This window comes from Mustela lutreola, chromosome 2, assembly GCF_030435805.1.
Source record: "Mustela lutreola isolate mMusLut2 chromosome 2, mMusLut2.pri, whole genome shotgun sequence".
NCBI classification, from domain to species: domain Eukaryota; kingdom Metazoa; phylum Chordata; class Mammalia; order Carnivora; family Mustelidae; genus Mustela; species Mustela lutreola.
The window spans coordinates 143,329,512-143,342,078 of NC_081291.1; the positions used below are offsets into that span (position 1 = coordinate 143,329,512).

A 12,567-nucleotide genomic window follows, 5' to 3' on the forward strand; every position below is an offset into this window, starting at 1 on the left:
AAGTTCAGGGGCCTGGGGCAGGCCTGAACCATGGACTCAGACAACAGCACTGTCATTAAGATGGTGAGAACTGAGCTTCCATTTTCTTGGTACTCACCCCAAATTTAGACACAATCTGACGGGTTTATGTGTCAAAAGAACTTGACCCACTGTCTAGAACTGGTTTTTAGAAGTTTCCTTTGTTGAAAGTTGACAACTTTCTACCAGTTTTCAGCCCCATGAATTAGCCACAAAAGTAGGTATGCTACTCCAAGGGAAACCAGTATTACTATCTACTACAGGTGTATATCTGTAAGTTGTCACTTTATATTACAAAAGACATTTTTGTATTTCTGAAAAGTCATTGAGTTTATGAGTGCATTTCCTGTAATTAAGTTTACCGTAAACAGGCTTCAATGTAGAGATATGCTACCTCTTTCAGACTGGTGTACTGCGTTAAGGGAGGAGTGTCTCTTTTCATTAATGATTATTTGATAAAACCAAGATTTCTCTAGTTATTCACCTTAATTTGGGGGGTGGGGAGTGTGGACTCAGGGGATTCCAATTCTCCCAGTAAGAAACAATAACGGAAGTTGAATATCCAGTTATCATATATGCAAACGATACAACTGCCATCTTGGCAGCAGAGCTAGCCAATGAAGAAACAGCAATAAAGGTCTGGGCAGACACCTAACTGATAAAACCCATTTCCTCTCCTCACCCTCGCTGACTTGGACCAACAGGTGAGATGGTCACAGGCCCGTTGAAGGTGCAGGTGGTGGTTCTGCCTGCAAGGTCTCTGAATTGGCTGCTTATCTCGGAGAGCCTTGTCTGAGGACAGGGAGGACATGCCGGCTGGAAACGTGAAGGAGCTGCCTGGAACCCTCGGAAAAGGATCTTCCTGAAAGGGATGGTGCGGGAGGGCTGTGAGCCCCCAAACTCTGAAAGAGGGGTCATGTGGTTAACAGATTTCTCCCCTTTCAGAAGGAATCCTGAATCATTGCTAAGAATGTCAGGGATTTTAATTTTGTAGCTTATCCAGAAGTCAGTTCCCAATGGATTTTTCCTTTCACTTGAACTGGATGCTAGTTAAGATGGACTTTTCCACTGGGCTGTGGTGAAGGATACTGTGGAGCCGCACTTACATCTGGGCAACACGATGTGTAGGTTTCTTAGGTGAACCCCTCAGAAATGCCTCTGCTGCTAATATTGAGAAAGAATGCATTCCTTAATTTCCTTTTGATACAAACAATGATAACATATGTCACTCTATCGTCAGAAACTGTGTTTCCATCCATAATCATATTTGATGTTTATGACAACTTGCAGAGAGAAATTGAACAGATAGTGTCATCTACCATTACAGATGAGAGAACGGAGACACAGAACCTTGATAGGAGTCTCCCTCATGTCGCCAGGTAGCAAAAAGACTAAATGAATCCAATTATACTGTCTTCCAGCAATGCCTCTTTCTACGACCCCACACAGAGAGAGGAGAAGCAGTGATGAACCCAGGAGTGGGGCTCATTATCCCTGGTGGGCTGTGAGCTCCCCACCCTGCACCAGGGGTGCAAAGGCAGGAGAAGGCACCCACACTGGGGTAAGTCTGCCACTGTCACTGGTACACTCAGTAGCCCATGTCCCACCACTGTCTGGGTAAATGATCAGCCCAGGACAGATACAGGTGTTATTGTAACTAAGAGACAGGCCTTTGGGCTGCCTTGAAGTAAGCAGAATCATGGGCAGAGACCACAATACCACAAACATTGAGCCACAGATGGGAAGTTCAAATAACAGCTCTGCCACTTATTACCCAGGAGGCTTTGGGCACTCACTCCACCTCTCTGAACCTCAACTTTTCTTCTGTAAAATGGGACAGTCCACATTCAGGGTCATTGTAAAAATCAGAAATTTGCACATAGCAGGCACTTAAATAATTGGGGGGGGGGAAAGGTTTTATTATTATCTTAGGCCCCCACTGGGGCATACTATACTTGAAATAGACCCTGTTACCCCACACTTTATTATGAAAAATAAATTAAACAGTCCTTATGTTCCTAATGTCAAAAAAGAATGGTTATGGAATAAAATATTATGAAGTATTTGATCAAATGCAGATGCCATGCCTATACTTGGGCTATAATACTGAGACCCACATTCTTGCTTTCTTGGGCAAAACTTCACAATCATTTATTGTAAACCAGCTCCCTGGATCGTTCATGTCCTCGACCCAGGCCACGTTCCTGCCTGCCCTTACATCCTTCAGCATGTCCCTGTAGGGAATAATTTTCCTCTTCTGGGAATTTCCATATATTCTGACTAAATCTTCTTAAAAGCATGGTCAGAAGTGTCAATGGGGTCTTAGGGGTGACCTAGGGGGCCCGATCCTGCCCTGTGGCACATTGCCTGCCCATCCCCATGAATCCGTGAGATGCCAAGGGAGATACAAGCAAAGTACGAGGATGGACTAACATAGCAATGAGCACGCTGCCCACCTACTTCAGGCTGTGGGTCCACTGCAAGTCCCGAAGCACAATCATGGAGACTGGCAGCTGGGACATGGATGAAGAGAAAGATGTAGGTTTGTTTTCTCTACCTTAAGCTTAAACCTGAAATGTATCACACTCTAGGAAGCTTAATAACATGAAAGGAGTAGAGATGCCAACAAAAGTAACATTACTGGCTTCCCAAGTGAAAGTGGGCCATCGTTTTTCAAACTAAAAGGAACTAAAGAGAGTTCCACACGCACAACCTTAGAACACACAGTGATCCTGCCCACTAGCAAACCCACAGAACTGACCCAAATCGTGTGTCCTGGAACTTGACCAATCAGCTTTGTGACTCCCTCCCTGGGCAGCAGGCAGTGAGGGGAGGGGTGCTGAGAGACAGACCTTCCATGCTCTCTGGAGGCCAGCAGCACACCAGGATGTGTCACCCAGTGACGTGCACCATCATTGCTGTTACAAACACTATCCTCCCAACCAGATTATAAACTTCCTGAGGATTGGATCTGCTCTTAGGTCATACCACACAGTGTTTCAGACAGGGAGATAGACTACACTTTGATCCCAGGGCCGTGAGATCATGACTTGAGCTGAAATCAAGACTTCGACACTCAACCAACTGAGCCACCCAGGCACCCCAAGTCGAACTATTATTACAGGCTCTCTGACTCCAGTAAGAAATGCTCTAGTGTCTCCCTGCGAACAGCTCTAAAGCCACCAACCCTTACTTTTCAAAACAGCAGCTTCCTCTCCCCACAGCCCACAATTAGAGTGCCCCCAATTGATGATTTATTCCCAACTTATCTCATGTATATAGAATGAAATTTTATCTCTAGAGGAGGAGTCTTGGCTTCTTATGGCAGAAGTAGACAATTTGAGGGCACCTGGGTGTCTCTGTCAGTTAAGCGTCTGCCTTCAGCTCAAGTCATGATCCTGGGATCAAGTCCCAAGTCAGTGTCCTTGCTCAGCAGGGAATTGGCTTCTCCCTCTGCCCCTTGCCCTGCTTGTGCTCTCTCTTTCTCTCTTACTCTCTCTCATGTAAATAAATAAAATCATAAAAAAGAAGAAGAAGTAGACAATTTGAATAATTTATTTACCTCTAAATGCCATGTGACTTAGTTAGATTTAGTAAATTTGTTGGCAAAGACCAAAAAAAAAAAAAAAAGAGAGGTCAGACACTGATTTTTACTGCAGTAGCATTCTCGCTGGCTCCTGTGCCCAGTCCTGATAGTACCAGAGGCCATAAACCCATCACTCCATTTTCCTCTGCATGTATCACAAATCTTTTAGTTTTGAAATTATGGTCCTTGAATATCATCACATGAATCTTGCTTATAGGCCTTGGTACACTAGGTGTATAAACTTATTCTTGTTTTTCATCACTATAATCATCAACAACCAAACTTCCTTAATCCTTGCCATCCAGAGCAGGTAAAATCCAAGGATCATCAGAGTTATAAGAGTTAAATTATCTTCAAGTTGCCAATCAAAATTTTAGTCTGTAGATGAGCTTAAAAGAATTTTGGTCCTTTCTCCCCATCAATTATGAAACTAGTTCAGTAACAGCCTTCAGCACTACAGTTAGCAGTATTGTTGATCTTAAATATACTCTTGATAACAAAAATTAGACAAAGAGTCATAGTTCCTTGAATGCCTACAGAATGGTGCAGCCACTGTGAAAGTCAGTATGAAGGTTCCTGAAGGATTTAAAAATAGAACTACCATATGATCCACTAATTCCACTACTGGGTATTTACGCAAAGAAAACAAAAACACTGATTCAAGAAGATATATGCACCCTTATGTTTAGTGGATTATTTACAAGAGCCAAGATATGAAAATACCCTAAGTGTCCATCAGCAGATGAATAAAGAAGAGGTAGTACATATACACACTGGAACATTCCGGAGTCATAAAAAATGAAATCTTGCCATTTGCCAACAACATGGGTAGAGGCACAGGGTGTAATAAGTGAAATAAGTCAAATACCATATGATTTCATTCATACATGGATTTTAAGAAACAAAACAAACAAAAAGATAATGAGACAAAGAACAGACTCTTAATTATAGAAAAATGATGATGAACAGAGGGGAGGTGGGTGGGGGATGGGAGGAAGAGGTGAAGGGGATTTAGAGGACACTTATTGTGATGACTACTGAGTAATATATGGAATTTCTGAATCACTGTATTATACACCTGACACTAATATGATACTGTATGTTAATTATACTGGAACTTTTTAAATGCAAAAAAAAAAAAAGGCTTTTATGTCCCAAAGCCTAGAAATCCTACCTCAATTATTCCTTACCCAGAGGCCCAGAAAGTGTCTGGATATTTATGGTCTAATATTTTATTTTTAACACCTAATTTTGAAAATGTACTATGTACTAGGTGACATGCTAGGGGTAAACAGAGCTGTAACCGTCATCTGTAGGGAACTCACAATCTAGGGAAAAGCAGGCGTGGATATGAATAATTCAACACCATGTGAGGATAATGGAGTGTCATGTGATAAGTGTTATAGTCGATGTGTATATAAAGTGATGACTCAAAGCCACTCTCCTCGGGCAAAGGCAGAGGCAAAGTAGTGAGAGAAGTGAGCAGGAGAGGTGAGTAAACTTGCAGAGAGGAGGAGGGGGAGGCAGGAACACAGACCTGAGCTATGGCAAGAGTTTTCTAGGTGAAAGAATAAGGGAAAGAGCATTCTGGGATGACGGGACAGCAAGGGCAAAGTCACAGAAGTATGGAAGAGAACAGTGTGTTTGGGGACTCTCTAAGCATCTCAAGAGAAGGCCCCAGACGCCAGCAGGAATGAGCTCACAGAGACCTTTGTCTGTCATGCAGAGCCGCCGGGGGTTTTACCCTTTAAGCAGGGAAGTAATGTGATTGGATTTGTTTCTAGAAGCAAAATGTAGTAATTGAGCAGCAGGCTTAAGCATGGATTTGGAGAAGGGCAAGGCTGCTGTCAGGGAAATGACCAAGTGTCAGGGGAGTGATCAGGAGGAAACTCTATGATCCTAGACCTGAGGTAAGAAAGTCTGAAAGTTGGGGGAATGCAGATGGCATTCCAGGTTTGGACTTAGAAGTTCACAGTAAATACATGTGATCAGTGAGTTCTGACAGGTGTCATAGGGAGAGTCCCAGGTAAGAGTTGGTACAGGGAAAAACGTAGGTGGGTTGTGAGGAGGTGACCCAAATGGGAAACTAGAGACCATGATTCTCTACTAGGGTTGACTTCTATTTATATGAGAACAAAAACAAATTTAAATGAAAAAAAAAAAAAAAATCCAGAGGGAAACCAAGGATTCAACTAACACTTATTGGGCAGCTTTTAGGTGCTGGGCACTGGGCCAGGCAACACTGTTCCCCTTTCATGTCAGAACCCTTGCAATATCTACCCTGTGCTGGGACTGTGGTCCGTAGTTTCACAGATGCAGAAGATGAACTCAGATAACTTGTCTAAAATTTCACAATTCACAAGGACAAAGCAGAGTTTTGTTGCCAGGTTTGTGTAACTCTGAACTCATGCTGCAAGTGAGATACAAAAAAGAAGGCCCTTCCATGGGTCTTGGCATTGAGACACCAATCACATCATTTCATCAAGGTATCACACATTTGTCAAAAAGCTCAGAGCCAGAGGGGAGAATGTATGGGTCAGCAAAGGAGGCTCATTGATGGTGTAGCCGGTCCACTTGACTTGTCTTTATTTCCCTGAGCCCATGTTGCTACAACTGGGGGTGTTCTTTTTTTTTTTCCCCTAAGATAAAGAAGGGGACACACTCACTACACCAAAATCAATTCCAGAAAGATCAAGGATTGAAATGTAAAGAAAATAAAAAGAAAAAAGAAAAAGAAACCTAAAGGTTTAGAAGAAAATTTTGGATTTCAAAAATTGTCTGGGAGTACTTTCAAAGCATGACACAAACTCCAAAGCCTGATCATTTGACAATATAAAAACTAAACATTTCAGGGGAAAAAGACCAATAACTCAACTGCAAAGTGAACACATTCACAGAAAGCTGACTAAAAGAGACACAAGTGAATTTTGAATGTGTGAAAAGATGCAGATTAAAACTTCATGTTGATACCATTTTTTTTAACCTATCAGATTAGCAAAGATAAAAAATTTTGATAGTATTATTCATTATTGGGCATGGGAAATCAGCATTCTCAAACATTATCCCAGATAGGAGAAGCTATCTTTTAACAGACCAGTTTGCTAACATGCATGAGAAGTTTCAGTGGACATTACATTTGATCATGCAATTTCACTTCTAGTCATTTCTATGGATACACTTTACCTGTACCTAAAAATGGACATATCTTGTTTTTTAGTGTAGCTATTGTGTCTATATGTACATGCATGTGTCTGTGGTCAGAAAAGGACTAGGAACAATTCATTCATTGATAGGGACCCTTTTATGCCACCTATAGTACAGCTACCCAAGGACCACCCATGGAATATTCTACGGAAATGAATGACGCAGGTATACACTGATGTGATTTGATCTCCAAGATCTATTTTCAAGGGAAAAAAGCCAGATGAAGAACAACGAGCATAGTATATCACTATTTTTTAAGGAAAAAAGGTGCATACACACATATATGTACTGTATGATGTATATGCATGTGTGCATGTGTATACCTATGTATTCATAGACTATTATGATGCAAGGAACATACCTGACATGTCCAGGGTAGAGAAACCAAGAGCAGCTAAGGGAGGGAGATTTACTTGTTGCTCTGTACACTTCTCTATTGTCTGAACAACTTTTCACCATGTGTATGTATTTCTTTTTCCAGAATAAAAGGAGTAGGGGAAAGAAGGGCAAAGAGAGTAAAAAATGATGCATATGAGGGAGAGAAGTGCAGGAACATGACCAAAACAGATTTTAGCTCTGTTCCCATTTTGTCTTGGGCCAGCTTGAAGGCTCTGTGAGGTTTTACACTGGGAAGGCCAACCCCATAAAGGGTTGGCTAAGGGACCAAGGAAAAGATAAGGATTTTGAGAACTGTTTTGCAGGTAGGTTTCTGACCAAACTTAGTTATCTAAACTTAGAAATGAACAATTAATCATAAAATCCAGGGGTGAAACTCGTCTCCCCAGAAGAAGTCACAAATCATACGCATGACTTTTATTTTGCTTAACGTAAGGATAAAACGCTTTTCATAAGAATCAAACACTTCCAAACACTTTCTGTATTATATTACTTCCTTATTACTTTTATGTTTTACCAAATCAGTTTGTGTCACAATGGCCATATTTTCTGAAAGAAAACTCAAGCCTCCTGGTGTGACAGTGGTTTGAGCACAGGGTGGAAATCACTGCATTTCCAGGGAGGGTAGACGTGTACTGCCTATGGAGGCCTCCACACCACCTCTTGGGGGCAGACATTCTTCACTTTGACGCCAACATTCCTCGTGGAAAAGCTGTGCTTGTACCGCAATGAACCAGGATAGATACCGGTTGGAACTAACCCACACACTAGGGGGCGCACTAACGCATTCCAGACAGACGGGTCCAAGGGAATGCAATGCACAGGTACATCAGTAAATACAGTATAATTGAGCAGGTTAAAGGGAAAAAGTATAAAGGACCCACTTCAAGAAAAGAAATTGGATGACTAAACTTGGTGAAAAGTGAAGGAGTGGGATCCTTGTGTGAAAGCTAAAAGGTTGGCATCAAATTACTTATGTCTGACCGTTTTACTCGTACATAAACTTCCTCTTTTAAAATATACCACTCAAATAAAGAAATGTCCACAATCTCTAATCAAGAATGCAAATATACAAAAAATATACAGAAATAACCTTTAAAAATATTTTTAAAATATACAGAAATAACCTTTAAAAAATACACAGAAATAACCTAAAAAAAAAAACCCAACAAACAAAAAACACCAATTCATTTGAATCTAAAAACTCATATACTACTCAAGGCTTATTTTTCTTTTTAAGATTTTATTTATTTATTTGACAGGCAGAGACCACAAGTAGGCAGAGAGTCATTGAGAGGGGAGAAAGCAGGCTCCCCACTGAGCGGAGAGCCCAATGTGGGGCTCGGTCCCAGGACCCTGGGATCATGACCCGAGCTGAAGGCAGAGGCTTAAGCCACTGAGCCACCCAGGCGCCCCAAGGCTTACTTTTTTAATACAATTTGTTAAGAGTTGTGAAGTGTTCAGGACCATGCCAGGCTAGAGGACATATTTACATACAGCAAATTAGAGAAAAGCTATCGGGAAGTCCTATTCCATTCCAGCCTTAGAGCCCTGAGCTCAGGCACGTTCTGAGAGGAGCAGAGCAGAGAGAATCTCCAGATCCCTGTGGACATCTCCACTGGTGTAGACACTTCCCTCACCCCCTCTTTTAATGGCTGTTTGGCTTACCCCAGTGGGTCTTAGGACAAAAGACTGTTGGGCAAAATTCAACTCCTTGCCGCCAAAACTTGTTCCACAGGGAATTCATCACACTAGGGGTTTCTAGATGCCCAGATCTCAAGTGCAAGTAAACATTCTAAAACAATTTGGGGATTGGACATAAGGTTGCTAACTTTTATTTTGCCACATTAGGACATTAACAGACATGCAAAAGAAATGCCTACCACCATCTGCTATCACCAGGGTTTCAGAAATTAAAAAATACCTTTCAATACCACAAAAAAGTGAAAGAAAATAGTTTTAAATTTTGCTTTAAAAATCATGTATACACTCTCCTATATAAATTAAGCAAGTGTCTATACTTAAAAGTATATATTTTTTAAATTATCTTAAGAAGGAATTAAAAGGGGTTCTTTTATTTTTTAACGTTTTATTTATTTATTTGAGAGAGCATCAGAGTGTGTGCAAGGGCGGGGAGGAAGGGGGGCAAAGGGAGCAGGAGTGAATCTCAGGCAGACTCTGTGCTGAGCACGGAGCTGGGGTGGGGGTGGAGGGGCTCAATCCCAGGACTCAGAGATCATGACCTGACCCAAAATCAAGAGTTGGAATCTTAACCGACTGAGCCACCCAAGTACCCCTATAAGCGATTCTTCTAGATGGAATGGTTAGCTTTAAAGAAAACTTGGCTCTGTACTAGTTTTTCCTTCTCCAGCCATGTACCCTGGAAAGCTGTTCCTGGGCCAGCTCCGAACCTCTGTTGTCAGTGGGGAACCCCGCTGATCTACAGGACTCTAGCCCTGGTTCTGCATTTCCTCAGCTTGACCCTGACTCTTTTCCAGCAGCCTCTGAATACCAGGCCCACACAGGACTGTCTCACCCATGAGGAGACCATCTATGGGACAAAGGAGACAAAGCCTTCAGAAAAGAATCTTGGGAGCATTATAAAGAACAGCTTGAAAAATCTTTGTTTGCAAAGCTACATCAATCGCTTCAGGTCTTCTAGAAGCAGGTTTCCAGGGGCTGAGCATTGACAGTGGACAAGGAGATCCTGTCCTGCAGTGCCCTGGGGCCATAGCCACCTCCATACCCACGAGAACCCTTCCTGGGCAGAAGGATTGGCTCTACTCAAGATGAGGAAGGGGTTCAGTCTCCTTACCCCTTTCTTGAAAGCAGAGCTTGAGTAAGAGATAAGAGGCACCATCTAGAGGAGGAGCACCAAAGTAATAACCTAGAAGTGGGGATGCTAGGGGGGGTTCGCTACAAAGTAACGAACCAGTAGCCAGTAAATCCAGTATGCTCTGGGAAGGCCTGTAGTGTAGCCTGGGGGGCCGGAAGTCAGTGAACTGAAGTTTACCAAAAGCACTGAAGGACCACTCAGCATCCTCAGGGATCACAGAAGATGCTGTGAGCACTCATTCACTCAACAGAGATCTTCCTTGGGTCAGGCACAGTCTCAGGGGATCGATGAAAGAACTGCGAGGGCAGGTGAGGTATTGTAGCTGGTGATGACTGGAAGCAAAAGTTAGCTTCGCGTTTGAGCCCATCTTCCTCCAGGAAGGACAACCTTCTCAATTAAAAAAGCAGAAATGTCTCAAAGGAGAACTGAGACCCACCAAGGGTCTAGGAGAAATTATAATGAACAAAAGTACCTGAAGGGCAGAGACAGACAAATGTTGATTTCTTAAAATGAGAAGAAATAAGCCCTGGAAACTTTATACTGGTAAGTCTAATGTGGATTCAGGGCCAGTGATACGCACTTAGCAGCGACAGAGGTGAAAACTCGAATTCAGCTGCTAGCATGGGTAAGCCTACAAAGCCAGTCCTATTTTCTCACTTAATGTTTTACTATGAAACTGAGGCAGATGGGACATGGTTTGCAAGAAAACAGGTCTTAAATTTTTCCCATTAACTATCTCAGGGACTCATTTTCAGAAAACTTCATCTAATTATATTTGGGGAAAGTCAATGAAATGTCTAAGATTTCAAAGACATTTTGCAATTAAAACTTGGTCTCATTAAGGCTTCCTTTCCCTTCCCTTCCCTTGGGGTGAATTATAAGCTCTAGGTTTATGCAAATGTCATTGTTGAATGAGGAAAGGTATTTACCTCTCCATCTTAATATAGCCTGGTCTGGGCTCCCTTGAATGTCGAATAGACTTAAGATAATTAAAGGCCTCTATGTCCCCATCTGCTAAGAGTCTATGGTCTGGTCCTTCTACTGTCTTCTGTTGGGTGGTCTTTGCTGTTCTCTTCTATGGTATTCCATTATCAAAAGTAAGATGACTTCACCCTTTGATGCTCTTTCTCAGCTAACTTCCCACTTGACGTGGGACACTGAGTGTTCAGCTGCTCTCTCCCTCTCCTTGGGGCTACAAAGGCTCTGTGTGCCCACACTACCCTCCTATCATGCCCCTGATGCATATAGTCTCTCTGAAAAGCAGCTTTCTTCCAGGGCTCCAGCTGGACAGCAGGTCCCTGGTTCCCTCTACTCTTACCATTCAATTATCTCCATCCCCTTCCTGACTTGACCTATGACTGTTAACAAGGGACTTAACTCCCTACCTCCAGTATCCAATTCTCTTTAGAAGGGAGTTTCACTCACCATTTAGATACTACTATTCTAGATAGACTAGATGTCTAGATTGGGAGACTAGAGAAATGGTATAAATATCAAACACCTCTATCCCAACAAGGCAGAGACGCACCAGATGGGCTGTGGGGTCAAGTGATTTTGTAGCTGACTGAACATCTAGCTGGAAACGTCTCAGATTACAGATATATTTCTCTCTGGAAGGAGATCATTAATGCTGTGCAACACAGTTTTGCACTGTACTGCATTCCGTTCAACAACTCCATAAATGATTTTGCTGAGACCAGAAGACATGTTTCCTGAATCTGTAGTTGGCCCACAGTGAGGAAGGACAGATTGGCCACAGCAATGGGCTGAAACTCAATGCTAACTATATCTTCTAGTTACATTTAATATAATAATGTCACAGCTACAAGACAGAGGTGGCCCAGATAAATGGTATAGGGGCACCAAATTCATATCCTAGAAGACATAACCATAATAGAAATATGTGCCAAGAGTGAGAGATGACAGTTGGGAAGTCTAGTGGATGTGGGTGTGTTAAGAGAAGATTAGTGTCCACAGAAGTATTAGTCTTATTGTAGTTTGTCCTAGAAAACTGCATCTTCCTTCAATCCAACCTCCAAGTGGTATAGTTTCCAGCAAACCATAGCCCTTCACTGCCCCCACAACAAAGCTCAAACTCTTTCCATGGCGTACCATGCCTTTCGTGACCTGCCACAGATATCTGGCCTCACAGATCATTGTTTTTGTCTCTTGCCTGTTGTCCCATTCCAAACTTCAGGTGACTCCTTCCGCATGCATTTTTGGGCCTTTGTTACTTTGTCCAGGTTACCCTTGTCTAAATTTTCACCTCTTCAAGAAGGTGGGGGAAAGTGTGGATAAGAAGGGATGCTGAGTGTTAGGCCAGAGCTTTGGGGTGGTGGATAGGTGCAGGGAACAGAATTCCATGGAGTCAGCAGCTAGACAGCTTAAGAACCCAGATGAAGTACCAGGCAAAGACAAGAATTATGCAAAACTGGGGAAGCCTGGTGCTCAGTAGGGGCCAAAAGGAAACACCAAAGTTATGGGAAAGAGGCAAGAATTTGAAAAGAGAGTGGGAAGAAAGAGAGCC

General features: G+C 42.4%; 1 protein-coding gene across 5 annotated transcripts in view; it reads right to left on the reverse strand.

Moving 5' to 3' along the window:
* The window catches only part of KCNAB1 (potassium voltage-gated channel subfamily A regulatory beta subunit 1), a 405,336-nt gene that overhangs the window by 202,786 nt on the left and 189,983 nt on the right, over positions 1-12,567 (reverse strand). The gene's annotated exons all lie outside the window — the stretch shown is intronic.